The sequence below is a fragment of the Hyperolius riggenbachi genome, chromosome 1 (assembly GCF_040937935.1).
Source record: "Hyperolius riggenbachi isolate aHypRig1 chromosome 1, aHypRig1.pri, whole genome shotgun sequence".
Classification (NCBI taxonomy): Eukaryota; Metazoa; Chordata; class Amphibia; order Anura; family Hyperoliidae; genus Hyperolius; species Hyperolius riggenbachi.
Genome location: NC_090646.1, coordinates 278092449 through 278120278, shown reverse-complemented (window position 1 = coordinate 278120278; position 27830 = coordinate 278092449). Strand labels below are relative to the sequence as shown.

General features: G+C 44.0%; 1 protein-coding gene and 1 long non-coding RNA gene across 4 annotated transcripts in view; one reads left to right on the top strand and one right to left on the bottom strand.

Moving 5' to 3' along the window:
- Positions 1-840: 840 nt before the first annotated feature.
- LOC137506838 (uncharacterized) lies at positions 841-14193 on the bottom strand. Of its 3 annotated transcripts, none has more exons than XR_011020462.1 (6): positions 14112-14193; positions 11044-11139; positions 8149-8201; positions 6469-6535; positions 4867-4900; positions 841-1030 (listed from the first exon to the last, which is right to left on the bottom strand). It is a non-coding gene; the product is annotated as an uncharacterized lncRNA (long non-coding RNA). The 3 variants fall into 3 exon arrangements; XR_011020463.1 differs by lacking the exon at positions 14112-14193 and adding an exon at positions 13357-13530; XR_011020461.1 differs by lacking the exon at positions 14112-14193 and adding an exon at positions 13119-13324.
- Positions 14194-14292: 99 nt separating this feature from the next.
- Positions 14293-27830, top strand: part of SEC31A (SEC31 homolog A, COPII coat complex component) — a 114631-nt gene continuing 101093 nt past the window's right edge. The window contains exon 1 of the mRNA XM_068233623.1: positions 14293-14488. The gene's annotated coding sequence lies outside the window, so the exon portion shown is untranslated. The remainder of the gene's footprint in view (positions 14489-27830) is intronic.

The following is a 27830-nucleotide window of genomic DNA, read 5'->3' as shown; positions in this document are numbered from 1 at the left end:
TCACTCGTCACGTTCAGACTCTACATTTGTACATTTAGCAGAAATGTCCTACAGGAATGAATGACATCTGTAAGGGCCTTTTTCCAGGAGCAGTTGATAGGCAATGAAAAGACTTTCAAACTCTCACAACTGCTTGCTGCTGTCTGGCAAATGCTCGCCGTTACTTGGTAATGGCTTACAGAGTGCAGTTCAGCCACCTGTAGAAGTGGGCCCTAAATGTCTCCATAGGACAATCACCACAAATTCCACTTTAGTTAGCAAGTAAACTTTGCTTATACAATGCTCTCAAAATATGTCACTGAGTACAGCTAGTGGGGAACAACAGGGCTGTGGAGTCTGTACAAAAAAAAAAAAAAAAAAAAAAAAATGACCCGACACCTGTTTATGAAACAGACTCCAGGTACCGGAAATTGCTCCAACTCCACAGCCCGGGAAAAAAAAAAAAAAAAAAAAACACAAATCTGATCTGGTTTGCATGCCTACCATAAGCACTCCACAGGCCAATATAGTGTTTTTGTTTATCGGTGACTGAGGAAACCTTGTTAAAATAAGAACAGAGTACATGCTCAGCTATGTAGCATTTTTACCACTACACATTACTGACGTTTATGTGGCAAGATTCTGATAAACCTATTGCCTATACCATACTGTAAATTATGGTTAAAATGTGTTCTGCACTGTGGAACAAAATTAAAAGAATATCAGAAACTGCATAATTTATATTCAAGACATTACATTTCTCTCATCTACATTGCTCCAGACTGAATAAATTATTAACTGCACAGAACAAAAGAATTAGAAAGTGCATGGAAATACAAAAAGGGACTCCGACAATACAAATGTATATAATGCATTTTTATTTTATGTACAGTACCAAAAGTCTGGACGCCTCATTTATTTTATTTATGTACATATTAAGACAGCAAAACAACAATTGAAAAAAAAAAATTGAATAAGAATGTTTTTATATTTTAGGTTCTTCAGTATAGCCACTTTTTATTCTGACAGCATTGCACTCTCTCCAGGCACTCTGCAATAAGAAAATAAATCAGTTATCAGTTTTCCAGTTGTATACTCCACAAGGCCAACTTTCATATAGTCCACCATGACTGCATCTCTCAGGCATGGTGAAAGGAAACCTAGCAAAAATATAAAAGGTGCATTGTCCCTATTTAAATATGTACATTTTTGCTACTGGGCTGATTCTATACCTTAACACTTTGCATCACCAACTCAAAACTAGTAAGCAGATCCAGACCCATATGCAATTAATGTTTTCACCGGAGTTCTACTACGAGATCATTTTCAACTTTTTAAAATAACTTTCCAGCACTCTGCTACTGAAAAAGTACTAAGACATAAGTGAAAAACTACTAAGAGTATTTTCTTGCTTGCTGATTGTAACCATTCATGCGCGCAGACGTGAGCTTCACGTCCGCAGGGACCCGGTAGGCATGTCGCTGCAGTTTGGGGGCTGTACAGGCGCTCGTGCGGGCTGATGCCCACAATCGCAATGTTGCCAGCAACGGGGGTGGTGGTGGGATTGTTGGATAGATGGTCTGCAGGGGACAGAAGTCCCTATGCCCAACAAGAATAAACACAGTTAATTAAAAAAAAAAAAAAGTCTTAAAATAGAGCCGCCACACTACCTTCCACTGATGATTTCCGCTCCCCGATTGTTAGATTTATGAATGAGAACGAAGTTCCCATTCATTCATCTCCCTGCAGGACATCAGTGATGCATCACTTCCCCTAGTAACAAAGTAGCAACACATTTCCAATGTAGCGTACTTGTACGCTACATAGGATTTTGCTCAGTGGGGACATACATCTTTTGGACAAATAGTAAAATTACATCTGACTTTAAGAGATGAGATAGATAGATATATGTGTACATACATACACACACACATACACATATATATATATGTGTGTGTGTGTGTGTGTGTGTGTGTGCGCGTACATACATATACACACACACATACATATATATACACACGTGTGTGTGTGTGTGTGGGGTGTGTGTGGTGTGGTGTGTGTGGTGTGGTGTGTGTGGTGTGGTGTGTGTGGTGTGTGTGTGTGGTGTGTGTGTGTGGTGTGTGTGTGTGTGTGTGGTGTGTGTGTGTGTGTGGTGTGTGTGTGTGTGTGGTGTGTGTGTGTGTGTGGTGTGTGTGTGTGTGTGGTGTGTGTGTGTGTGGTGTGTGTGGTGTGTGTGTGTATATACACACACACACACACACATTAATTTTTCTTACACCAAGAGGTCATATTATAAAATAAAAATTACTGTTGGATGTAAAACTGAAAATTTTTTTACTTTTATTTCCAAATAAAATATTGTCACCATAATTTTAACGTTGCAATAACTGGGACAAATGGGCAAATAAAATGCGTGGATTTTAATTACGGTAGCATGTGGCATTTTAAAAATATAAAGGCTCAAAACAGAAAATAATATTTATTTTCTTAATTATTCCCATTAAAATGCACTTGGAATAAAATAATTCTTAGCATAATGTTCCACTCAAAGAAAGCCTAATTGGTGGCGGAAAAAACAAGGTATAGATCATTTCTTTGTGATAAGTAGTGAAAGTTATTGTGGAATGAAAGGGATGAGCGCTGAAATGGGAAAATTCCTCTCGTCCAGAATGTGAAAAATACCCGTGGGCTGAAATGGTTAAAAGGCATTTTATTGATTTATAAAAGGCATTTTATTGACAAGGTGTGAAAATATCACTTAGGAGAAAACTAAGGAGAAAAAGTGAATTGCATATGGACCAGGTGTTATGGACTGCTGGCTGCTTGCCTGTTTGTGTACAACTACTGAAGCTAATAGATCAGCATAAAACGAAACACTAACAACGGTAGCCTCAGCACGCCTTACACTCTTAGAAATCTTAACCGCTTGCCGACCACTCCACGCCAATAGGCGTGTATGCGGCGGCAGCCCCAGGACCGCTCAACTCCAATTGGCGTGAAGTCCTGGGGCGGAGATTTGCAGGAGATCGGCGGCATCTCCACTTGGACGGAGCTCCGCCATCAGTCTCCCAGCAGCGATCGGTGCTAGGAGACTAGAGGGCGAAACCACCCTCTGTTTACAATGTACAGCGCTGTGATCTAAGGCAGCGCTGTACTGGGGACAGCTGTGTCACTCAGCTGTCCCCTACAGAGCATCAGCAGCCATCGGCTGATGCCTATGGCAGCCGATCGCGGTGAGTAGCTGGCGGGAAGGAGGGCTGCGATTAGAAGAAAAAACAAATATAAAAATGTAAATTAAAATAAAAACAAATATCCCGGAAGCAACCACAGCCCACCCACAGAAACTTCTGTTGGTGAGCAGAAAGGTATCAAATGTAATCTCCCCCGGCAAGTTCAGGTTCACTTTTAGGGCTCAGATACACTATAAGTGATTTTCTGAGAAAGGAGAAGGAGAAGGAGAGGGGGAAAAAAAATCACTCCCATTCGCATGCATTAAAACCGTGGTAAAAATCACCATGATCGTGTAAAATTGTGCACATATAAAAAAGTACACAATCATGGCGATTTCAATGCAAGTAAAGGGGAGCAATTTTTAAAATTATGAGTTTTTGCGTGCTGAAGTCAATAGTAATAAATGGCGATGGGAAAATGAAAAAATTCCGTAAGCATTTGAATTTGCAAGTGCTTTTTTTCTATGCAGATTTGTCTAGGTATAGTGGAAACTGGCCCTAAAACCTGTGGAAGTGCTTCCCATGACGGAAGCATGCTCTGAACAGATAAGAGAAATAAATGCTTTATATCAGCATTTTTAACCTATTTTGGTTCCTGGTCGTAGTTTCTACGTCCAGGAACCGTGCGCGTGCACGCACACTCCCGGCCGCGGATTCGGTAGCCAAGGAATCAATGTATCGGGCTATGGAGCCCGATCACTGATTCCTCTCCCTCGCTGAAAAAGCGACAGCTTCTCTCAGAAGCTGTGCTTTTTCTGGCCGTCTCCTTCCCGATGCGTCACTCTAAGCGTGTGCTACGCTTAGAGTGACGTCATGTAAACAAACTCATGGCCGCCATCTTGTGGCCAAAAAGTAATACTACACCTGAAAAAAAAAAAAAAGAACACATTTGCATTATAAATCTATTGTTTACCTCCCACCCTCCCAAAAGTACCCAAATAAAATGTTTACTATAAAAAAAAAAAAACATTTCAATAAAAAAAAAAAATAAATCATGTAAATATTTACCTAAGAGTCTAAACTTTTTAAATATCAATGTAAAGATGAAATATTTCTATATTTTTTTTATTTTAAACTTGTAAATAGTGAGATGCAAAATGGAAAAAATGCACCTTTATTTCCAAATAAAATATTGTCGCCATACATTGTGATAGGGACATAATTTTAACGGTGTAATAACCGGGACATATGGGCAAATACAATAGTGAGTTTTAATTATGGAGGCATGTATTATTTTAAAACTATAATGGCTGAAAACTGAGAAATGAATTTTTCCATTTTTTTCCTATTCTTCCTGTTAAAATGCATTTACAGTACAGTGGCTCTTAGCAAAATGTACCCCCCAAAGAAAGCCTAATTGGTGGCGGAAAAAACAAGATATAGATCAGTGCATTGTGATAAGTAGTGATGAAGTTATAGGCTAATGCATGGGAGGTGAACATTTCTCACGTGAAAATGACGGAACCTGAATGGGTTAAACACACCAACATGGACAATTAAAATAACTTTCAGATCGCCAATCAATGTTCTGTTAAATTACAGTGTAAAGCAAGCTTTGTGAAATAAAATAAATCTGGAAAACGGGGACCCTGTTATAATTACCTGCTATACTAATGTAAACTGAAAATAGCATAAATACATCAGTCATCCTATATACCTGATCGATTTGGCAGCATCCATTTCCATTGAACCTGGAAAACAACAAAAAAAAATGCATTACAATAATAAAAAAAAAAAAAAAAGTACTGCAATATTACTGGAACTGTGCAAATCTGTGTCCTCATCCAGTGAGGTAGTAATCACAAGGTTTCATAATGTGAACAGCAAAGGATTTTTAATCATTGGACACAGGAGCACACATGGTGTACATACAACCTTCCAAGTCAACTAATTGGTACAAAATTAGGAGCAACATATTGGAAACAGCACCTAATGCTAGGTTGGAAAAGCTTAACCTTCCTGGCGGTAAGCCCGAACTGAGTTCGGGCTATGCCGCCGGAAGGCACCGCTCAGGCCCCGCTGGGCCGATTTGCATAATTTTTTTTTTGCTGCACGCAGCTAGCACTTTGCTAGCTGCGTGCAGTGCCCGATCGCCGCCGCTACCCGCCGATCCGCCGCAATTCCTCTCGCCGCGGCCGCCCCCCCCCCCCCCAGACCCCGTGCGCTGCCTGGCCAATCAGTGCCAGGCAGCGCTATGGGGCAGATCGGAGTCCCCTCTGACGTCACGACGTCGATGACGTCGGTGACGTCATCCCGCCCGTCGCCATGGCGACGGGGGAAGCCCTCCAGGAGATCCCGTTCTTTGAACGGGATCTCCGGATCTCCGATCGCCGGCGGCGATCGGAGGGGCTGGGGGGATGCCGCTGAGCAGCGGCTATCATGTAGCGAGACTTTGTCTCGCTACATGAAAAAAAAAAAAAAAAAAATTTAAAAAAAAGATTTGCTGCCCCCTGGCGATTTTTTTGCAAACCGCCAGGAGGGTTAAACACCTCTTTACTGCTTCCAGACCACACTAATTTATATCTACGCTCTGTTTGGGACCAGTTATCCCTCCCAGGGCATGGATTTAAAATTAGCCCACCGCTATAGCCAATTGCACAGCTCTCCTGCTGCTGCAGCCCACTCAACCCAGCTGTCCGTTCGACAGCAAAGCTCAGTGAGCTGGCTAGGAGCCAATTTTATTGGCTCCCTTACACTGTTAGCTAATCACATTAGCTCAGAGGGTCAGGAACAAATGCTGCGGTGGTGAGAACGGCTAGAGCAACAGGGCCGTGCAGCATGACATCAGTAGGTCCCCCCCACCTTTTTTTTTAACCAGCAGTCTCTGGCCTTTACAAAATCGACTAAGACCACGTTCACATTAGCAAACGCGGACGGCCGTGCGTTTGGAACGCAATGCATACGAACGCACGCCATCCACGTTTGTATTTGTTGCGTGGCTGATCCCATTCACTGAAGTGAATGGACCCCGTTCACTGAAGTGAATGGGTCAGCCAGGCGTTTCTGCAAAAAATGCGTGCAGCATGCGTTCCCGGACCGCATGTAGTGTGAACATCAGACAGTGCAGTCTATGAACTGTCTGATGTCGTGCGTGTCTGTTTCTGCACGTGATCCCAAAATGCGGATGGGAACGCGTGCAGTGTGAACTGGGCCTTATAAACAATCTCCAATAACAAAGCATGTTTGTAAGAAGGTGACTACCTGAACAAGAGAAAAATAATTCAGTGTGAACTTGTAGATACAATCACCAAAAACTTACCTATATAGTATGAGCACTTGCATGTTCTATCCATTCATCCTGGATGAGGTTTTAAAACTATATGCAGCTAAAATAGAGAAAAGCAGATTACAAAAATGCATAAAACCATTCTTCGTTATTCATAAATTTTTTATTTTTTTGGAATGGCCTCTAGTGTCTTTGGTAGCCATCAGCTGGCACTTTTTGTAGACCCTTTACACCACTGGGTCCTTAATAGTATACATATACAATATTTGATAGATCAGGTAAACCAGATCCAGATATAGCCACTAAGTACTTCTCCAGACACAGGGAAGCTCAATCTGCATATGGAGAGCGGTTGCCGGTGCCAATCCTTAAAGTGGATCCGAGACCAAGTTTTGATGTCCCAGTTTGTGCCTTTTGGACATATTTTTTAGGGCATTACACCCTATAAATGCTATATTTTTTTATTTTATATATTAGTGTACTCCCCAGGACTAATTAGGTGGCCGGGCCGCCCGTCTGTTTTGAGACCCCGCACGGGTGCCATCAAAGGCCCAACTGCATTTTCACACAGTAGTTCTGCTTTGCAGTGTGCCGAATAGCCGCGCTTACAGAGCGGATCTCCTTCTGCATAGCTGCTGCCAGTTCCCGCAATGCTGCCTGCCCGCCTTTGCCATATGCGCTGCTGTCCCCTTGGCAGGGGGGCTCTTACAGAGCGGATCTCCTTCTGCATAGCTGCCGCTAGTTCCCGCAGCGCTGCCCGCCTGGGCAGTAAGTCAGACCCCTAGATCGGCGGCAGCCCGCAGGGATATGAGAGAGGGGAGCGGTGTTTGTTAATGCGCCATAGACTTCAAATACAGGAAGTGGCATCACTTGTCACATTCTGTACTTGAAGTCTATGGCGCAATACCGCACATTTCTCCCTTCACTCCTATCCCTGCGGGCTGCCACCGATCTAGGGGTCTGACTGCCCTGGCAGGCAGCGCTGCAGGAACCAGCAGCAGCTATGCAGAAGGAGATCCGCTCTGTAAGAGCACTCCTGCCAAGAGGACAGCAGTGCATATTCGGCATATGGCAAAGGCGGGCAGGCAGCACTGCAGGAACTAGGGAGCACAGCCTCCAGTTCTCTACAGTACTTCTCCGTCCATAGAGCGGCCTGGTCAGTGCGCCCCTGGGCTGTAGCAGGTCTCCAGAATCAGTGGGCTGGGAAGCAGGTCACAGTGTTCCAGCAGAATCTCCATTAATGGGGACAACTCTCTGAAGTGACCTGCCCGGCGGATCATTCAGAAACAGTCTAATCAGTCTGCCGACAGTGTGTACACACGCTCTACTGTCGCCTGAAAGTCTGCCCAGCGGGAGGGTCTGACGGGTGACGTTGGCAGCCGTAGTACGTGTGTACGCACCTTTAGTCACATCAGAAACAAGCATGCAGCTAATTTTGTCAAAATTGACAGCAATGTCAGAAACACTCTGCTGCATGCTTATTACGGCCTATGGCTAAAAGGATTATGGCTGCCTCCATATACCTCGAGTCAGTTGTCCTTTAAAGGCTACATATGAAAGAGCTCTACTACAAAGCTACAGATCTAGCCATTCAACTGAAGGTGCACCTGAACCACTCAGAAACAGCCTCTAATTTTCAACACTTGCTGTGCATCAGAAGGCGAGCTCATCATTGTTCAGGATTTTACTTGATTCATTGGAAAACTTCCTTACCCACTCGACTGTCTGATCCACGGTGAAGCACACAGGTCACATTTCATAATCACCTGCAAAAACAGTATTTATTAATAAACCGATCACTAGTTATTGGCAGCTCTTAAAGGCTTAAGTTTTTTTTTTGAGTCACTCTAAATAGAAGCTTTGCAAGTTGCTAACTGGGGACGCTAATAATTCAGAGATCATGCAAATTTTACACTGCGTGGAAATAAATCAATTGAATTGCCAATTTTCACTGGTCCATATACATTCTAGTCCATAACGAAAGAATTTGTTCAGTCTGGTACAACACATTTATTGATTAGTAATGGAGGAGGAGAGTGAGCAGAAAGTGGCACAAGCAACATACGAAAGGCAACAGAGAACCACACATACATAGGGATCAGATTTCAAGGAACTCAAAGGCCTGGAACCTACTAGCAGCTCTTTTCTAGGCACTTGTGATTGCAAAAGCTCTTGCTAATGTAATTCTAGGCATGTGATCCCACTTGAGGGATGTGATTTTTTTTTAAATCCCCTATAGTATTACAAATCATTGGTGCTTCAAAAGCACTGCTAGTGGGTATCAGGCCAAATAGATTTTCTCCTCCAGTATTAGGCTTCTTCTAAAACTGCAGGGAACAAACAAAAACAACAACAACAAAAAACCAGACAGCACATCATCGTCAGAGTGCCCCCTTGTCACGGAAATTAAATGATCCAGAATCCAAATTGGTCCTTTCAAACTGCACTTACCAACAGGTGATGTACTCTATTGGTGAGTGCAGTGCAAAAGGACGAAAGTAGATTCTGGTTCATTTGATTTCCTTGACAATGGGACGCTCTGTCGTTCCGAAACATTGGATACAATTTTGCATCACAATAAACCATATTCGCTACATTGGGCTCCATTCATAAAGCATTCCCGCATGCAGTAATGATCAAAACAGCTGACTTTACCGAACACTTAGCAAAGTGTTCATTCATAAAAGCTGTTACCGCATGAAAAGCTGACATTCCCGAGCAGAGCGATAAATTACCGCCTTGTGCAGTGATTATCTAAATACGTCACTAAATGTCAATTCATAAAGATTAGAGCAGGCGGTATTGGGACAGAGAATACCATCTGTTTAGAAAAGGTGCAAAGAGCGGATAACAGCAATGCTAATGGGGACAGATCTCCCAGGCAGCAGCGAGGGTGGAACAAAAAGAAGGCATCCCGGCATACCACAGGCTGCATTTTTAACCCCTTGGGTACCTGTTTTCAAATATATTTCACATCAGAAAGCCTGCATGTGTAACATTTCTTGAAGTTCTTCTAAACTGTGGCAACTAAATAGATTGTTTAGAAAGACAGATAGATTCAGTGCAGATTCAGGGCAAACAGAGGCAGAAAAAAAAATTATATGCACATCTAAAAGGAAGTTGGAGATGCCTCTTATCGTAACTGTCTCTGCATGGAGTAAATCTATCAACTCAGGCAGCAGCGACAGTTTAGTTCGGGAATTCCCCGACCTTTTATCGCAACTGTAAAGATTTTTATGAATTAGTACACAAAAAAAGTCTAAAATACTGATGCAGTATTTTCCCTCCAAGATTTTTTTCCCCGCACAGCCTTTTATGGATCAAGCCCATTGTGTGTAGACATTTGATATTTTGGATTGATTGTTGGCGGGGTTGTACACTGTTGTCATCAAAGGAGAAAGTTGACTCCGGGTACCTTCCGTCCTTTTTATCGTTTCAAAAGTGCATAAGACAGCATAACAGATCTTGTGCCAATTATGTGTTCATCTGATGGCCTGGATGGTGGCCCCCACCTCCATCACTCCGCCACCATCCAGGCCATCAGATGAACACATAAGTGGCACAAGATCTGTTACGCTGTCTTATGCACTTTTGAAACGATAAACAGGATGGAAGGTGCCCAGAGTCCACTCTTTCTCCTTTGATGACAACAAAGATTGCTCCTTTCTTAACCTTTTCGGGACCATGTGCATGAGATCCTACGCCGCACTTGTGGCTGTTCTAGCCTGATGCGGCGTAGGATCTACGCCGGCCCGAAATTTCCGCTCCCGACGCGATCGTGCGCACCCGGAGGGGGAGATCAAGCTGTCATATGACAGCCGACATCTCCCCCGAGTGATCAGCAGCCATCGCGTATGGCTGCTGATCACACGATCACTACGATCGCCGTCGGATCGTAGTGATCTGTTTGACAGCTGCGGCGGCAGGGGGGGAAAGAAGAGGATCCACTCACCTCCCTGCCGTTCCAGCGACGATCGGCGCCCCCCTCCGCTCTGGCCGGCATCTCCGCTTCATCTGACGTCAGCGCCGGGTCCCGGCTTGATGACGTCATCAAGCCGCGACCCGGAACTGCTCGTCAGATGAAGCGGAGATGCCGGCCGGAGAAGAGGGTCCCGTGCGGCTCATCGCTGGAGCCTGGAAGGTAAGTGAAGGCTGCTGGCAGAAGGGGGGGCCCAGGCCACCAAGGGGGGACAATGCCCGGCAGCCACACACGGGATCCGGCCGCCTGACCCCCCCAAACGCGCGCACCCCCTTCCCGCCAAAAATGCCTGGTCCTTAAGGGGGGGGTAGGTGGCCGGTCCCGAAAAGGTTAAAACGACACATCCGTTGTGCACACCTCCGATTGAAGGTACAGCAGAACACCGATCACAATAAAAATATGAAAGGTTTATCCATTGTGTACTACTCTCCTAGTAAGCATGTCCAAGCATGCCATTCCCCACATAATTTATTAATATTTAAAGAGTGACTTAACTCCCATTAAAGAACATTTAGCTATCCTCAGCCATGTTGGTGCTAATCACAGTTAATTCATGATGTGAACAGCAGTAAAGGCTTTCATCACTGGATGCAGAACAACAAGTGACCAAAAGGTCAATTTCTACTCACCTGAAGTTTATGCTCTTGCACACAATAATTACATTTAGGAGCATCATGGAGGCTTCTGTAGTTTACCCAGCACTTTTCCAAAGAGAAAAATTAAACCTGTGTTAGCAGAAAATTTGAAAAAAAAAAAAAAAATTAAGATTGTACATCAGAGCTCTAGAAAAAATGCCAATAAGAAAACATTTTCAACATCTTCATACCAAAATTGAATAATCACAAGTCATAATGTGAACAGCATATGGATTTTAATCAGTAGATGTTAAAAACTTGATTTTTATGCGTGCCATAATACTCTGAAACAGGTGGCCAGCTAACACCACAGCCAGTTCCTATTTTTCTGGCTACATTCACAGTGGCCATTGCATTCCCTGTAACCACTAAGTTTAATCATATGCATCAAAATACATAAATTGATTAAATACATATCAAACTCTGCATGGAAGTTTGTAGGTCGTCCCCGTATCTGTGCAAGTTCCCTCCCACATCCCAAAAACATACAGAAAAGTTAATTAGCTCCCCCAAAATTGTCACTTTGTGGCAAGTCAATCATACTTAGATTAGATTAGATCTTCATTTACAGAAGACAACACAAGGTTACTCAATTGAGATTTCCAGCATGAATCCACCAAACTATTTACAAACCCTGGTTAAAAACATATGTATTACGCAGCGCTGCGTAATATGTTGGAGCTTTATAAATACAATAAATTATCAGTTAAGCACTGAACTATATGCATGCATGCTAAAGGCTCTTTTCCACTATGAAATGCAATCATGATTGTGATCGCAGTTAAATTTCCACCATGTGATTGAGCTACTATACTCAGTAGAGCTCAATTGCATCCAAAACACAGCAGGATGATGATCGCGATTGGACCAAAGTCGCATCACAATCGGATCGCACTAATGGAAATTGCTGCTGCCGTTTCCATCAGGTTAATGCACCTTGCATTTAGTGATCTGAATCAAATCACAGGGTAGTGGAAAATGGCCCTAAAACTTTAAACTTAGCCACCAAGACAGCCAAGAAGAAGAAGAAAAAAAAAGAAAAAAAAAGAAAGAAGAAGAAAAAAAGTGTTTCGACAACCAGGGCTGTGGAATCGGAGTCGGGGCAATTGTGGACACCCGGAGTCGTTGATTTCATAAACTGAGGAGTCGAATGATTGTACAAAATCCACAGCCCTGTTCAGATTAGACTAAAGCTAACTAACTAAAGCTAACTAACGGTCCAATTTCTAGTGAAAAATCGTTCGAGCGATCAGACATTCTGATCGGAAGCGCAATATTTTAATAAATCATTCACTACGCCATCAACGAACCAATATTTGCTTCCTATCACAACCAACTAGTAAATCCAAATTTTGGTTAGACGAAAATTCATTCGGACGACTTTTCTTCACTTGTTTATATTAGATTGTGTCCACCAATGGAGATTATTTACAACCAATCCGATTAGAATTTCTGATCGCTCAAACAATTTTTTGCTAGAAATTGGACAGTTAGTGGGCACCTTAAGGAGTCGAATCATTTTGGGTACCCGGAGTCGTGGTTTCATAAACTGAGGAGTTGTATTGGCTCCACAGCCCTGCCAACAACGATCATCATCCATGTGGACCGATATATCCTGGCAGATCAGCCAATAATCAGCATCATTTTAGTACATATTGTACTGAACGATAAGAATCGATTGCTCCATTCAAAGTATTCACGTGAGTTATTACGCACTTCTGGGTCCTCATTTCAGTAATCAGCACACCTATGTCATGTACCATCTCTGTATGCAAACAAGCTCAAATATCATTAAATTATCGATAGAATTGTTGGAGATTGCTTATTTTTGAACAGTGATTCAAAATGTATACAGAGCTTGAATAGGAATTTATTGTACTAATATTTAAAGCGGAGGTCTAAAACGTCCTACTAAACTGCATGCAGTAAAAAAAAAAAAAGTAATCTCAATAAAATGGCGTCAAAAAAAAAAATAACTTTAACAATAAGTGTGCACAACAATCACGGAGATCTCAAACTCCAATCGCCACTCCTATACTGCCATCGCAGGAAGCTTAGCGCGCACTCACCTTCACCGTCCATCTCTGCAGCTCTAGAGACCGCCTAGCCTTCTGCCACGAGGTTTTGAGCACTAGTAACGTCACGAAGTCGCAAATCCCAGCAGCAGGAAACACGAATGCGGAAGCGCGACCACGCCTGCCATTCAGCCATATTAACTGCTGGCATTTCCATTCTTCCTCCCGTTATAATGGTGTCAATAAATCAGAATGCTTTACATGTATGTATCAATGATGATAGTAATCAAACCTCTGGCGATGCAAACAGCAATACATAGCATAGCCTTGTGACGGCCAGAGTACAGCAGTTCCGGTGCACGGCATCAGCTGAGACTGAGAGCAGAGCAGGCCTGTGTGGGTGGGGTTTGTGTTGCCACGTTGAGCTGGACGTGGATAGGAGGAGTTGGGGGTTCTGGAGTAGAGATGGGAAGTTCGGATCTTTTCAATGATCCGGATGATTCGAATCGGATCATTGAAGAGATCCGGATCTTTGATCCGAATCTCGGATCATTTTACTACCGGAAGCATTCGGGGGTGAAATGAACAGCAGGACAGGTCTGTGGACAGGAGAAGGGGAGGGAGTGGACACACAGAGAAGGGGAGAAGATGGACAGAGGGCAGGGAGTGGACAGGGAAGGGAGGAGGGACGAGCAGAGAGCAGAAATGTTTGCACGTAATACCCACATGCTGAAGTCATATGCTTTACATATATTTCACCTATATGTTCATCTGTACACTTTGAAAGAAAAGGTCGCACAGTGAAAGAACGCATTCCCAGAAGATAAGTGCAGCTGTTTAGTGCTGAGTGCAGGAGGATTATATTGCCTTTCAATCACACTGTCTGCAAAACTGAGCTGTGCTGAGCCAAAAGCTTCCCATGTGATCACTGTGCAGCACTACGGAACAGACAGCCTGTAATGGGCAGCACGTTACAGCCAGTATGTGTGCTCTACACATATCTGGCAGTGGCACCCATGTCCCCAGTCCCCTCTCTCTCTCATCTACCTGTCTCCCTGCAAGGCTGCCTCCCATCCAACAGAGCGATCCCTGCTTCCAGGACCCCCGCTGCCCGCTGAGAGGGGGCGTGTCGCTCCTGGCCCCGCCCCTTTTGCGATCCGAATCGTTCATTTTGATGATTCGGATGATCGACTCATAAAATAGATTCGGATCAAAGATCCGAATCGTTCATGATCCGGACAACACTATTCTGGAGCCGGGCAGGGAAAAGGCCGAGGCAGAGCTTGAGATTCAGTGACCCGGGTGAGGGAAGAGCCGGGTCCTGTATTGTTATTGCTGCTGTCTGCTCTTCGTGTGTAGTTACCTTCAGTACAGTGTACTTACCTATCTCCCTACTGTGTGTGTGCTGGCTGAGCCACAGGCAGGTGAGTGTCCTGGGGAGGGGGGCATAGGGCATAGTTCTCTGTTCTCATCCTGTCTCTGTCAGTCTATGGCAGAGAAGCTACTTGCTGTTGGACTGGCTGGTCAAGTTAGCCTGAGTAGCTGCTTATTTCATTCTGACAGCAGATCACTCCATTCCATATCTTCCAGAGCATCTTATTTATGCTTTAAAACTGGCTGCAGGATAACTATACTATGCTGGCATCCATGTATGCAGCTTATCACATACTGTACTGACTGTACATTTGCTGAGTACCCAGACTGTCAGCTTCTGAATGAGAGTATGCTTCCTTCTATTCCAAACTACAGTCATGGTGGCATCTTTGTTAAAAAAAAAAAAAATAAGCTTAAATGTCCAAGCAGCTAAGTTCTGGTTTGTAATGTTTTGTCACATAGCGGTGTGACCTATTGCATTTGACATTTGCACTACAAATGTTGCACTCAGCATTTTACTTCTATGCTTCATATAATCATCAAACATGGTCTGCTACTAACTGACAATTCGGTTGTGTCAAACCTTTTTTTTTCCTATGCATGGTTAATGATTGATGAAGGCTTCACTTGCTTGGCAGCATACTTTTCACCTTAATTAAGGTTTCTAGCCAATATTAAATATAACAATTTCCATATTTTGATTTCATTTTAGATGTGCATTCTTTCTCCTCGTCATCTAAACATGCCACTCTCTGCAGAAAATCTAACAGTTACGCCTGGAGAGTTACATGTAACACATGAGTTGTCTAGGGCAAGGATAGGCAAACTTGGCTCTCCAGCTGTTAAGGAACTACAAGTCCCACAATGCATTGCAGGACTCTGACAGCCACAGTCATGATTCATAAAGGCAAATGCATTGTGGGACTTGTAGTTCCTTAACAGCTGGAGTGCCAAGTTTGCCTATCACTGGTCTAGGGCAAGTTCTGTACACCAAACCAGAGCAGGATCATCCAGAAAGCAACCTAGGCAACTGCCCGGGGGAGAGGGGGCAGCTGTCACCTTCTCGGATCACTCTTCCACCTTTGCTTTACCAAAAAGTCTATAAAGGGAAGCAAAGGCTAGTACCTTCCCTTGGGCCCCTTTTCATCTTGAAGTGGACCTGAACTCTTGCAGAGGACAGAAGGAAAACAGAGAGGCATGCACCCTGTATGTATACCCTGTATGTATTTGGAGAATGTGTGCTGTCTAATTCCCCCTCATCTATGACTAATCACCACTGTAATGTGATCTCTCAGCTGCGTCAGCACAGGAATCTCCTTTGGCATGGCACAGCAGGTAATTTGTAAACACAGGATGGTAACCCTATGTCTGCTTTCACGAAAGCAGGACGTAAACGCACTGCAGATTAGTTGCAGGATTTGTATCAGCTGTAACAAAGAAATGGTTTTCTTTAAAGCACAACTGTAACTATTTATTTCATTTGAAGCAATATCAGTTGCCTAGCTATCACACAGTGTCAGTTGCCAACCCTGGCTGACCAAAGCTACTAAACAGCTAATGGGGTGCTCTAGGGTAGCTGAACGCCGTTGGAGAAAAACTAATACTAATGAGGATTTCATTACTTACAAAAAACAGTTGAACAAGTTTAAAACCGCTCTCTCTTCTGCTAAACAATCATACTTCTCCTCCCTCATATCCTCCCACTTGCACAATCCAAAGCGCCTGTTCAGTACTTTCAACTCCCTTCTCCGTCCACCCCCTCCTCCTCCTTCTTCATGCTTATCAGCTGAAGAATTTGCAACATACTTTACTGATAAAATTGCAAAAATCCGTAGTGTGTTTTCCACGCAGACATCAAACGCCATCTCCACTCCTCTTGTTGACTGCTCTCTTTCCAGTTTCTCTCCACTCTCCAAACATTCGCTCTCTTCCCTTATCTCCAAATCCCATCTAACCACCTGTTTTTTGGATCCAATCCCATCACATCTCATTCCACAGCTATCAACATCCCTCATCCCTGCCCTAACATCGCTGTTTAACCTATCCCTCTCCACTGGAATTTTTCCTTCCTCATTTAAGAGGGCTGTTATAACACCACTACTTAAAAAAACATCTCTAGAGGAGACCCCACCGAACTTGCTAACTACCGCCCAGTGTCACTTCTCCCATTTGCATCTAAATTACTTGAACGCTACATTCATGCTGAACTAAGTCAGTATTTATCTGCAAATTCCTTGCTTGATCTGTTCCAGTCTGGCTTCCGGCCAAACCACTCCACAGAAACAGCCCTCACCAAAGTAGCTAATGATCTCCTCACAGCTAAATCCAAAGGCTATTATTCCATACTCATCCTTCTAGATCTGTCATCACCATTCGACACTGTCGACCAAACTCTACTCCTACAGATCCTTTCATCTATAGGAATAAAGGACCTCGCTCTCTCCTGGATATCTTCCTACCTCTCTGGAAGGTCTTTCACTGTTTCTTATTCAGATCAGGCCTCCTCTTCACATCCTCTGTCTGTAGGGGTACCTCAAGGCTCTGTCCTCGGTCCCCTCCTCTTCTCCATCTACATGCACGGTCTTGGTAACTTAATCAGCTCATTTGGTTTCCAATACCACCTATAGGCAGATGATACACAACTGTATCTCTCGGCCCCAGACCTTAACTCCCTCCACACGGGTTCCTGACTGCCTGTCCGCTATTTCCTCTTTCATGTCTTCTCGCTTCTTAAAACTTAATATGAATAAAACTGAACTAATAGTCTTTCCTCCATCCCTATCCACCCCTTTGCCTGATATTACAATAAATGTTAACACGTCTATAACATCAGTTCCCAAAGCATGGTGCTTGGGGGTAATATTTGATTCTTCGCTCTCATTTACTCCTCACATTAACTCCCTAACCAGCTCCTGCCATTTCCAACTGAAAAACATAGCACGTATCCGACCTTTTCTCTCCCATGACACAACCAAAATGTTAGTACATGCTCTAATTATATCTCGATTGGACTATTGCAATATATTGCTTGGTGGACTTCCAACTAACCGACTAGCACCGCTCAATTCTGTACTGAACTCTGCTGCTCGACTCATTCATCTCTCCTCTCGCTCTTCCTCTGCTGACCCTCTCTGTCAAGCTCTTCACTGGCTACCAATTAATGAGAGGATTCAGTTCAAACTCTTAACCCTAACCTACAAAGCTCTCCACAATCTCTCTCCCCTGTACATCTCCTCACTATTCTCCAGATACCAACCCAACCTCAATCTCAGATCTGCACATGAGCTTCTTCTATCCTCTTCTACAATTACCTCCTCACATTCACGTGTACAAGACTTCTCACGTGCCTCACCCCTCCTCTGGAATGCCCTTCCACAACACATCCGCCACTCTCCCACCTTTGAAATCTTTAAACACTCCCTCAAAACCCACCTTTTTCGACAAGCATATTCTCTAGCTTAGGCCATGTAACCTAATTACGCACTGCCTGTACATATACTGTATACTTCCCCACCTCTTGTTTCCACCCCATGCCTTTAGATTGTAAGCTCGCAAGGTCAGGGCTCTCACCCTTTTGTGTCATGGAATGTTATTAATTTAATTGCTTTCACACTGTTAGACATTTATACATTTTAGTCATCATGTTAAATCAAATTGTAATCAGCAGTGCTGTATCTTGTATCAGTGTTCATATTTGATGTATATCATTGTCTGTATCATTATGTATCCCTTGTTTGTTTTCTTACATTGTACAGTGCCATGGAATATGTTGGCGCTTTATAAATAAATAATAATAATCCTGCTGATCCTCTGCCTCTAATACTTTTAGCCATAGACCCTGAACAAGCATGCAGCATATCAGGTGTTTCTGAAATTATTGTCAGATCTGACAAGATTTTCTGCATGCTTGTTTCTCATGTGATATAGACACTGCAGCCAAATAGACCAGTAGGGCTTCCAGGCAACTTGTATTATTTAAAAGGAAATACATATGGCAGCCTCCATATCCCTCTCATTACAGTTGTCCTTTAAATGTTTTTATGCTGTTGCTTATCTTTTAGAACATAGAGGAAGTTCTGAGTTCAGGTCCACTTAAAAAAGATAAGAAACAGCATAATAACCTTTAAAGAAAAAACATTTCTTTGTTACTGCTGATAGAAATCCTGTAATACATTTGCAGTGTCCCTACTTCCAACTTTCATGGAAGCAGACGTAAGGTCAGGGCTGTGTAGTCAGTACAAAAATCATGCGACTCCTCAGTTTAGGAAACCACTGACTTCAACTCCAGGTACCTAAAATTGTTTCGACTCCTTAGTCGAACCAGGGCTGTGGTGTTGGTACAAAAATCATCCAACTCCTCGGTTTGTTAAACCTCCAACTCCAAATACCCCAAAACTGCTCTGACTCCGACTCCACAGCCCTGCATAGGGTTAACATCCTGTTTTACAAATGTAGCTGCTCTCCCGAGATTCCTGTGCTAACACAGCTGAGAGATCAAATTACAGCTGTAATTAGTCACAGATAAGGGGGAATTAGACAAGCTACACTCTTTTGTGTCAGACATACACTAGTCGATTATGCCACCAGATCGACCAGCAGATAGAGATCCCTCTGTGATCGAATCTGATCAGAGGGATCTATTGGCTGCCTACACTGCAAACAGATTTTGAATTGATTTCACTATGAAATCGATTCACAATCTGGAGCTGCCGCCGCCCCCTACATACATTACCTGATCCGGTCGGCGCGAGTCCCCCGGTCTCCGCTGTCTCTACTCTGCTCTGAGCTCCAGCTTCACCTTACTTCCTGTCGGGGGAAGTTTAAACAGTAGAGGGCGCTCTACTGTTTAAACTTCCTGTCGGGACAGGAATAAGTGAAGCCAGCCAGAGCCCAGCGGGGACATGCGCCGGCGGAAAAGGTAATGTATTGCCGCTAGCGTCGGTTGTCGGACATTCGAACGCTGATATCGACGCACCCCCGAACCGCCGGCGATCGAGCTTAATCTTCCGCGCGGACAGATCGCCGGGAACGATCGATTTCGGACGGAAAACGGTAGTTCGGTTTCACAGCTGATTCGATCACAGTGATTGAATCTGCTGTCTATGGGCGGGAAATCGTTTGTGTATGGGCACCTCAAATACATACAGGGTGGAATTCTGTATGCTGTCCTTATGTCCTGTGCAATAATTCAGATCCACTTTAAGCCGTTTCTGCACCAGAGTACTGTCTCTATGGTTGGTAGGAAGTGAAATTGGCATTTTGTGCTGTGACACAATATATGATCACACACTAATATCACTTGAAATTGAAAGGTCATGCTTCATAACATTGAGCTATATCTTTTAAGCGGCCTATACACTGGTCGATTTCAGCCATCAATCAGAAATCGATTCTTTCAAATCGATCGATTTGTGGCTGATTTCAATAGATTTCATCTATCTGACAGGATGGAAAATCTAGGTCGATCTTGATGGCCCATAGAGTTGCATTGGATCTAATGGTCCAATAATGCATTTAGATAGAATTCCAATAGATTTCATTCTGAAATCTATTGGAAAATCTGTTACCTAGTGTGTGGCACACATCAGATAGATTCTTGTCAGATTCACCTTGACAGGCATCTGACAGAAATCTATCTGATGGTCGAATCTTCTGCAAATCTATGTGTATGGCCACCTTTATTTTTAAAGAGAATCTGTACTCTAAAATTCTTACAATAAAAAACCTACCATTCTATTCATTATGTTCTCCTGTGCCCCTCTGTGCAGTTTCTGCCACTCCCTGCTGCAATCCTGGCTTGTAATTGCCAGTTTGATGCAGTGTTTACAAACAAAAGACATAGCAATTGATAGGCTGAGAGTAGCTCAGTGTGTGAGTCATACAGAGTATGCAGGGGGCATGGAGAGGGTGTGCAAAGCTTCTGTCCAATTACAAGCAACACAGCACATTCCAGCCTTACTGCCTGAGCCCGACTGTGCCGACAGAGGAGAGAAGATTAGATCATATAACAGAGATAACACAGCCACTGTGCAACGTGGAAAGGCTATAGTAAGACAGAGCACATTAGAACAGGTATAGGATAGAAGAAATAAGGCTCAAAATGTTGTTACAGAGTCTCTTTAAGGGAAGGATACATACAGTTTAAAACACATTGTTGTAGCACCATATGCCAGATTGTCCATTTATTGGAATTAACAATAGAAGTTTAAAATTATGTGAGTTATATAGCATCAGACATTATGCTTGATAGTGGGGAGATGTGATAAAGAGGATTTAATAAATTAGATAATGAACAGAGTTAATGCTTCAGTGTGGCTAGCTCACACCAAAATTCTTTCCCCTCTTTGTGTTTTGGGTTCAGTGTGCCTTTAGAAGTCTGCACTATGCACAAAACAACATTGTAGACATAACTTGCATTGTCTCCAAGTTTACAGCAATGAGTCTCCATTCACATGAGCAATAGAATTAAGGTGGCCATACACTTAGATTTACAGCAGATTTGACCATCAGATAGATTTCTGTCAGATGCCTGTCAAGGTGAATCTGACAGGAATCTATCTGATGTGTGCCAACGATTGGCAATCTATTTCCAATCGATCGATCAATTTCATCGAATCGATCGATAGAAGGCTGAAATCGATCGGTTTATGGGCCCGTTTATACTGTACTTTTGATGGGATGCCACTGTGTATGCTGTATATTTAATCTCTCCCTGATAACTGCCACTTAGAATTTACTCCCAGTAACGTACTGTAATGTCAGCTCCAGAACAAATGTAACTATAACAGCTTGCAAAAATCCTTCTAAACTACACTGCTCAGGGTATAACATTCAAACAAATTGCCTAATGCTTTTTAGATCCCCTTTTTATGCACAAGACCCTGAGGCTGGTTTTACATTTATTTTTTGCGTTGCAATGAACACTATCACAACACAAAAAAATTCAATCATGTCAAACTGTGGCAGAGTGTGCTGACAGGGTCATATGCTGAGCGCTGCCCTCCGTTCAATGACGTACTCGCTGCTGGGCAGAAAGTACATCACTTTGATTCCTGTCAGTCTCCGCGTGTGCGCCATAATGCACTGTGCTTCGTCATTTACACTACGTGGGTCGCCCATAGACTTGCATTGCCCCAAGCAGAGTGTGTTAAGCCTGGTGCTTATGGTAACACGCTGCAGCCCTTGCGTCGGATCAGATATTGCCAGCACATTGCAACGGACCTCAGTAAGTGTGAAAGTCTCCATAGACCTCCATTGCTTTTGCAGTCCCTTGTGGTAGCAAAGGGCAATGCAGCGCAGGTTTAACGTAGAAGGGACCTAAAGCTGAAGCTTCCTTGTGGTATCTGGCGCCAAGACAGATTCTTTATTTGAAAAGTTAAGTCTCTGTTTGGACTTAGGCTTCTAGCACATTCAACATGTGCTCAATTAGATTGAGGTCTTGGGAAAAAGGACCCGACCACCTTCTAACATTGCTACAAGGCCCCATTCTGACACACAAGTGCCAATTGTAAGTGCTTTCTATGGTTCTTTACGCTTGTCCATTTTCGTGATTGCAAAACACAACCTTTTAAGGACCATTATCTTGAAAAATTTTACAATTTAAGATGTATGTGTACATACGTTTCCCCTTGAATAAAATACGGTATAACTTGCCTTTCTACTATGTCTCTGTTGCTTACAGTGGGTGGTAACATCCTAACTGGTTTTGGAATAGTCCATCTCATCATGGGGGATTCTCAGTATTACCATAAAGAAGTACTGTAAGGGAAAAAAAAAAGAGTTGAACTTACCTGAGGCTTCAAACGGCCCCCGCAGACGTCCTGTGCCCGCGCTAAGACAAAACGATCCTCCGGTTCCTGCTGCGGCTCACTTCACAGGACAGCAGAGCTCCATGAACCAGTTAGGAGCCGATGTCATTGGCTCCAGTCCATGTGATCAATGTGAGCCAATGAGATTGGCTTACAGTGATCGCAGGGTTAATGACATTGGCTCCTGACCGACTCACAGAGCTCTGACATCGTAGCGTCAACAGAGCAGGTAGCCTGCAGCGGCGCGATTGGCAATAGCTGCAGGACCGTGCAGCGTGGTAATTGAAATTTGCACCCTTGCAGGAATAAGTAGCCATAAACGGGGCAGAAATTTCAATTACTGTGGTCTGAAAGCTGTTAAGAATTGACTGTTCATTTTTTATTGCCTAATATATATCCCATACAATAGAAAAAGGTTATGGGATATCGACCTTCAAAAAGTTTAGGTCACTCGCGTTAAAATATATATATATATATATATATATATATATGTATATGTATATGTATGTATATATATATATGTATATGTATATGTATATGTATATATATATATATATATATATATATATATATATATATATATATATATATATATATATATATATATATATATATATATATATATATATATATATATATATATATATATCTCTCATCATACTCCAGGACAGCTCCCCTGAGATTACCATTGAGTCCCTCCCCTATGGAAACAAATGCAAATTAATTCAATTAATCGATCCGCCCTTGGTCTCGCCCTATATAGCCAGTCCTTCTTCATTTGTTTCCACTCACCCATGGACTAGTGCAGTAGTTTATTATTTTATACACTGTAGGGGAGCGTGCTATAGCACCTATGGTGGAGATAGGGCTTTTTTTCCCCATGAGGGAGCAGTCTATGCTTGTGTGGGCAGGACGGATGGAGGTGTTGGAACGCCTGGGGAGGCAGAAAAACACTACCTGTCGGCGCTGAAAGCTCTGGAGGAGAGCCGGAGGTGTCCTCTCTCATGGCCGCCTGTTCAAAAGCTAGGTGCGGCGTCTTCCTGGCCGAGGCTGGAGGTCACGTGGGCGCGTTCCGGAATCCGGAAGGGAAAGCGGAATGACACGCGCGGAAGCTCCGCCCACCGCAGTACGAGTGGTGGTTCAGCCGGAAGGGTTTCTTTGACCTCGGGAGGCGGGGCTGAGAGCGGAGATCAGCTTTTAAGCTGCGGAGTACACGTGGACGCTGACACGCTGTCTGTGCGGACATGGAACAAGCGGAGGCCACCGCAGACAGCAGAGTACCAGCTGCGGATGAGACAACTCAGCAGACTCAGGTACAAGACAGCTCTGATCCCTGCACAGGTTACAAGAAATGGTTTGGCAGGGTGGAACTGACAGAGATTGTTTGTGTTTTTTTCTCTTACAGAGGCATGCAAAGTCAGCTCAGAAAACAAACAAGTGCTCTAAATGTGGAGATGTTTTACCACCTACTTGTTCTAGATCCTCATGTGACAAGTGTAGGCATAAGGGGGATTCTAGCACAGATACTAATGTGGTAATGATAGATTTAATGAGGTCAATGAAGAGAGAATTGACAACCACATTTGCAGCCTTCAGAGCTGCTTTCCCCACGCAGCCACAGCCCCAGCCTCAGGTGCAGGTACAGCCCCAGGCCCTCCCCCCACCCCAGGCAGTAGTGGTCAGCACTGATTCAGTACCAATACAGGGTCGGACACAGGCTGAGGAGCAACCACTGGTACAGGGTCCGCAGCAGCCGTCACAGGTGTTGCCTACGGTTTTTGGGCTTGTTGAGCCTGACTCTCCCAATGAATCTTTGGAGGAGGGTTCGGGGGAATCGTTTGAGGATGGGGAGGCTAGAGATTCAGAGGGCCAGACAGCCTCCACATCTAAAATGGCCAGGTATCTGTTTAGTGTGCAGGATACAGCAGAGCTTTTAAAGGCTGTATACGAGTCCAAGAATATCCAGGACTCTACTCCAGCCACATCGGTTCAGGATGATATTTACAGGGGACTGGAGGAAACTGGTACCAGAACGTTTCCGGTGCACAAATCTATTAAAAGTGTGATATCAGCTCAGTGGAAGCAGCCTGAAAAAAAGATTATTCATACCAAAGTCGTTTAAGAGAAGGTTTCCCTTTAAGCAGGAGGATCAGGATGTATGGGGAAAGTGCCCTAAATTAGATGCACCATTAGCCCAGTACTCTAAATCAGCAGACTTATCCTTTGAGGACGCAGGCAGTTTAAAGGATCCAATGGATCGTAAAGCAGAAATTCTTCTGAAAAGGGCATGGCAGGCAGCGGCCTTTGGGTTTAAACCCGCCATTGCAGCCATCTGCCTGACGCGCACTTTGGAAAAGTGGATGCGGGGGTTAAAGGCACACTTAGTGGCAGGTACCCCACATGAAAAGATCTTGGAATCCCTACCAGTCATGTCCAGGACAGTAGCTTTTTTTGGCCGACGGGGCCACTGAATCTTTAAGGTCCACAGCCAAATCAACTGCTCTCATAAACTCAGCTAGGCGCGCAGTGTGGTTGAACACGTGGGAGGGCGATGTATCCTCCAAACATCGATTATGCGCTATGGAGTTTGAGGGGCAGTTATTGTTTGGCAAGGACTTAACTGACATACTTGAGAGGTCCTCAGATAAAGCCAAAAAGTTCCCAGACAAAAGGAAAAGGGGTACAAATAGGTCCTTTCAGGGGAAACGTTATTTTCCCAGACGAGATGGAGGCAGACAGAGCTCGCAGCAACCACAGCACCAAAGAACAAGGAGATGGACTTATAATGCAGGCAGGGGAAAGTCTACCTTCCTGTTCAATAAGCCACAGCCAGCCTCTGCAAAGCCTGACAAATGACGGAGACTTACAGGTGGGGGGAAGGCTTCTTTATTTTTTTCAAGCCTGGCAGAAGATAACAGGGAACAGTTTTATTTTAGAGTTAATAAGGAATGGATACAAAATAGAATTCCGGGCCCAGCCCCCCAGAAATTTTGTAATTACAGGAACTCCCAGGGACCCAGAAAGGGCGGTAGCTATTCAATCCTCTGTGATAAAGTTGTTACAACAGAGGGTAATTCAGAGGGTTCCGGTTCAGGAATATTGCAAGGGGTTTTATTCCCGAGTATTTGTAATTCAAAAACCGTCAGGGAAATACAGAATGATCCTCAACTTGAAACCTCTGAACCCTTACATTCTGGAGAAAAGATTTCGGATGGAGAGCGTCGCATCATTCCGCAATTTGGTTTGGCCAGAAGCGTTCATGGCCACCTTGGGTTTGGAGGACGCTTACCTCCACATCCCTATCCATCCGCAATTTCAGAAATTCCTGAGATTCGCGGTAATTATAGGGGACGCGGTATGCCATTATCAATATCGCGCCCTACCATTCGGAATATCCTCGGCTCCGAGGATATTTACGAAGGTGGTAGCGGAAGCCGTCGGTCATCTCCATCTCCAGAATGTAAGGGTCCTGCCATACCTAGACGACTTTTTGGTTCTGGCAAATACAGAACAAGCATTAAAAGAAAGTTTACAGCTCTGCATCCAAACCCTGGAGACTCTAGGATGGATAGTCAGCAGAGAGAAGTCATGCTTACAACCCACTCAAACAGCTCTATTCCTGGGGTTAATATGGGACTCAAGGCAGGAAAAGATTCTGCTACCAGAGTCAAAGGTAGACAAGTTGATGACGATGGTGAGAGACTACGAATTAGCCCCGACAGTTTCCTTACGACAGACAATGACCCTGTTAGGTCAGATGACGGCAGTAATCCCGGCGGTAGAGTGGGCGCAAGCTCATATGCGGGAATTACAGTCATGGCTGCTACAGACATGGGACAAACAGAAGGCCTCCTTGGACAATCACTTTGTCCCCCCACAGCCAGTATTACAGTCACTCCATTGGTGGTTGGATGCAGACCGGCTAGCCAGGGGGCGTCCCTGGATGCAAAAAGATCCAGTAAAAGTTTATACGGATGCCAGCGCATGGGGTTGGGGAGCTCACTGTCAGGGGAATCAAGTGCAGGGGCAGTGGTCTCCGCAGCTCAGTCAGAAGTCATCAAATTTCAGAGAGCTGATGGCTGTCAAATTGGCACTACAGTCGTTTCAACCTCAGTTACACAACAGAGAAGTAACGTTGTTTTCAGACAATATGGTCACAGTTTCCTATATCAGAAAGCAGGGGGGAACCAGAGTACAGAGTCTCAGAGAGTTAACCATGGAGATCTTAGTCTGGGCAGAGGAACAGGTGACGTCACTGACGGCAACTCACATACAGGGGACCCAGAACCGTTGGGCAGATGCGCTCAGCAGGTCAACCCTGACGGAGGCAGAGTGGCAACTGAATCAGGAAGTGTTCGATCAGATAGTAGCCCAGTGGGGCAGACCAATATCGGATCTGTTTGCTACTCCACAGAATGCAAAGACAACAGATTTCTGTTCCCTACATCCTTCCTCTTCAACAGACCGGTTGGACGCACTAACAGTAGAATGGCCGACAGGCCTATTGTACGCCTTTCCTCCGTTCAACCTGATCCCAAGAGCCCTCAACAAGTTGAGACACTCACGTTCAGAGGTGATATTCATAGCACCCTGGTGGCCGAGAAGAGCCTGGTTCCCGTTTCTACAGACCCTAAGGATAAGGGGCCCTTGGCACTTAGGAGCCAGGCCAGACTTATTAATGCAGAACAGTCAGCTACATCCAGACCCGGGGTTTTTCCAGCTCACAGCCTGGATCCTGAAAGGCAGACTTTGAGCGGTTTAGGATTTTCACAGAGGGTGATTAACACTCTGTTAAGATGTAGAAAAGAAAACACACGAAGAATTTATTCCAAGGTATGGAAGGTTTTTTGTTCTTGGAAAGAGAAAAATAGTGTCAGATCAAATGACACGAGGTTTATTTTAGAATTTTTACAGGATGGCGTGGACATGGGGTTGGCAGTCAGCACCCTCAGAGTCCAGGTGTCAGCATTATCAGTTTTTTTGGACAGGCAGTTGTCCACGGAGTTGCATATAAAGAACTTTCTAAAGGCAGTGGCCAGATCACAACCTATACCAGTAAAAGTGGTACCTCCCTGGAGCCTATCTCTGGTTCTTGATTTCCTGATGTCAGATGTTTTTCAACCAGCAGATACAATACCTATTAAGCTGCTAACATTAAAGGTAGCCTTCTTAGTCGCCATTACAACAGCAAGGAGAGTGGGAGACATACAGTCCTTATCAATAAAAGATCCTTATATGATAATCCACCCAGACAGAATAGTCTTCCGGCCAGACCCAACATACCTACCAAAGGTAGTCACAGGGTTCCATAGAACTCAGGAAATTATTTTACCATCTTTTTCCACAGATCCTAAGAATGATAAGGAAAGGAGGTTGGCAAATCTAGACGTAAGACAGGCGATTATTACCTACTTACAGAGAACACGGCAGTGGAGAAGGTCCAGCCATCTGTTTTATTTTCAGGTAGCCGTAAGGGGTTACAGGCTTCAAGAAGTTCCATAGCCAGATGGATCAGGGAAGTTATAGCTTTAGCTTATAAGGAGTCAGGTAGTGATATACCCACAAACATAAGAGCACACTCTAC